Source organism: Apodemus sylvaticus, chromosome 4 (assembly GCF_947179515.1).
Source record: "Apodemus sylvaticus chromosome 4, mApoSyl1.1, whole genome shotgun sequence".
NCBI lineage: Eukaryota > Metazoa > Chordata > Mammalia > Rodentia > Muridae > Apodemus > Apodemus sylvaticus.
Genome location: NC_067475.1, coordinates 104,515,407 through 104,517,869, shown reverse-complemented (window position 1 = coordinate 104,517,869; position 2,463 = coordinate 104,515,407). Strand labels below are relative to the sequence as shown.

General features: G+C 42.1%; 1 pseudogene; it reads right to left on the bottom strand.

Moving 5' to 3' along the window:
* Window positions 1-695: 695 nt before the first annotated feature.
* LOC127683678 (mitochondrial fission 1 protein-like) lies at window positions 696-2,184 on the bottom strand (annotated as a pseudogene).
* Window positions 2,185-2,463: the final 279 nt, after the last annotated feature.

Genomic DNA, 2,463 nt, shown 5'->3' with positions numbered 1-2,463 from the left:
TAACCTTTTCTCACTACAATTCATTTTACATCCAGATAATATCCCTATCACTTCCGCCAGTCCCTCCCCTATTCCTTTCTCCTCTTCTCCTCTGAGAAGGAGAGCCTCCCCCCACCCACCCTGGCACATCAAGTCACCGCAGGTCTAGGCACATCCTTTCCCACTGAGGCCAGATAAAGCAGCCCAGTTAGGGGAACAGGCTCCACAGGCAGAGCATACAACAGTATCAGGGACAGCGCCTGCTCCAGTTCTTGAAGGACCGGAATTTAAGTTTCACTTCTGCTACACATGTGGTGCAAGCCTAGGTCTAGCCCTTATATACTTTTTGGTGAAAGGTTCAATCTCTGGGAGCCCCAAGGGTCCAATACCAGTAGAACAGTTGACTCTATTGGGCTTCTTATGGAATCCCTATCCCCTCTGGGTCCCTTAATCCTTTACCCAAACAAACTTCTTTGTTATTTTGTTTTGTTTTTTTCCCAAGCCATAGCATAATTTTGTTTACACTCATTGCAGAGCATGACTTCGCATTAATTACAGGTGCCAGGGAATGGGAGGTTGAGGTTTATGGAGACTGCAGAGGTGGATGACAAAGGCTGTGAGAAAAGGGAAGGCAAAGATGAAGATGGACAGGACCATCTTCCAGTGTCCCCCAGGTTCCCAGATGCCCAGGGGCAGAGAGCAGGATGAGGCTGCCTTCAGGATTTGGATTTGGACACAGTCAGTCCAATGAATCCAACCAGGCCTGCCACCAACGATTCCACCAACGATGGCCATTCCTACCAGTCCATCTTTCTTCATGGCATTATCAATAAGACGTTCCAGGTCCTTCATTGGTTGTTCTGGGGCTCAGTCTACAACAATCCTCCCACATACTTTAGAACCTTTTCATATTCCTTAAACTGGTAGTTGCCCACAGCCAGGTAGAAGACATAATTCCATTCTTCCTCTTTGCTCCTTTTGGGAAACAGCTCCTTTAGTGGCATAATGCCTCTACAGATGTTGTCATTGTATTTGCTGCACACCAGGAACCAGGCTTATTCAAACTCTGCGCTCTAGGACACAGAGCCTGCTGCCTGCTAGCACTGAAATTTCCTTTCAAAATTCTTCAGATCCTCCACAGATACCAGCTTGCTCAGCACAGCTTCCAGAGACTCGGTCCCTGCAAGCCTCAGAGGAAGGTCTGTCTCTCCTGAGCCACGTCTCCACGGTCCAGTAGCAGGGATGGAGAGCTAAACTGTTTTCTTTACTGTGCTGCTTTCTCTCCATAAGAGCTCTCAACACTCAGGTTTTCACATATTTGAATTTATAGTCTTTCCATTTTGTCAACGAAATATATACACCAAATAAAAAGGATCCCTAAGTTTACCTGTTACTGTTTAAGAACTTCTGAGAAGTTAAATAATACTGATTCACTCTCCCCACATGACAGCAAAACTACTACTACAGGAAACGCATGTGAGCACTGTGGAGTCCAAAACCTTTGAAAGGTAACATTAAAAAACTACTCTATCCCCATACTCATTACCTGTGGTTCTCGAGAAATTCAAACATTGGACTGATTAGCAGAAAAATTGCAAGGACAGGGACTTAAATGATATCACCCGAAGAACTCCTCAGATCTCCTACATAAACCACCCTAACTCCCAACATGGTTAGCTACATGAGTAACCTGGCAGAAAGGCCAAGAAGGGAATATAAAGTGTGCTTAGAGAATGGACTCCTCCTTCAGTCATATAGTGGATAGTTTGGGTCTTTTCCTCCCAGTCCTTTGAATATGCACACAGGCCGAAGGACCCGTCGTCTAGCCCAACCTCCGCTTGCTAGTGAACACCATTTCCTCTCAAAGAATATTAGCTCTCACAGGAAGAAGGCCCATGTTCCCCGAACCTCCTCAGGAAACCACTAGGAAACAGTCCAGGATCTGAGAGTTTCTCTTCAGGACCAACCCTATGCTATTTGCCCAATCCTGGCATTGCAGTTTCTGGATTTATCATAAGGGGAAAAAAATCTTTCTTCCTATACCTAAAGTTATTCCTATAACTTAAAGATTTGCCATTTTGTCCTTATTAGGTACAGAGTTTCTCTTTGTATTTGAGTGGTTTTATTTTATTATGGAAATTTCATGCAGATGGAAAGATAATTTACATAATTATGTAATTTCCATCTATGCAACCTACTGGCCATCATCAGTCCATCTTATCTTACACTTTATTTAAGATTAAATTGCAGCTATTAGAATATTTCTTTGAATACTTTAGTATAAATTAGATATCATAGGACAAGAACCCAAAAGAAATTATATTAATTTTCTTCAAGAAAAACTTTATATACAATCAAACATACATATTTAAACTATGCCATCAATGTTTTTTTTTAAAAAATACATGTACTTTCATAACACAAAATCCTAACAACATAAAAGTAATTGATCCATTTGATTTGTTGGCCTTTAATTACCTGTCA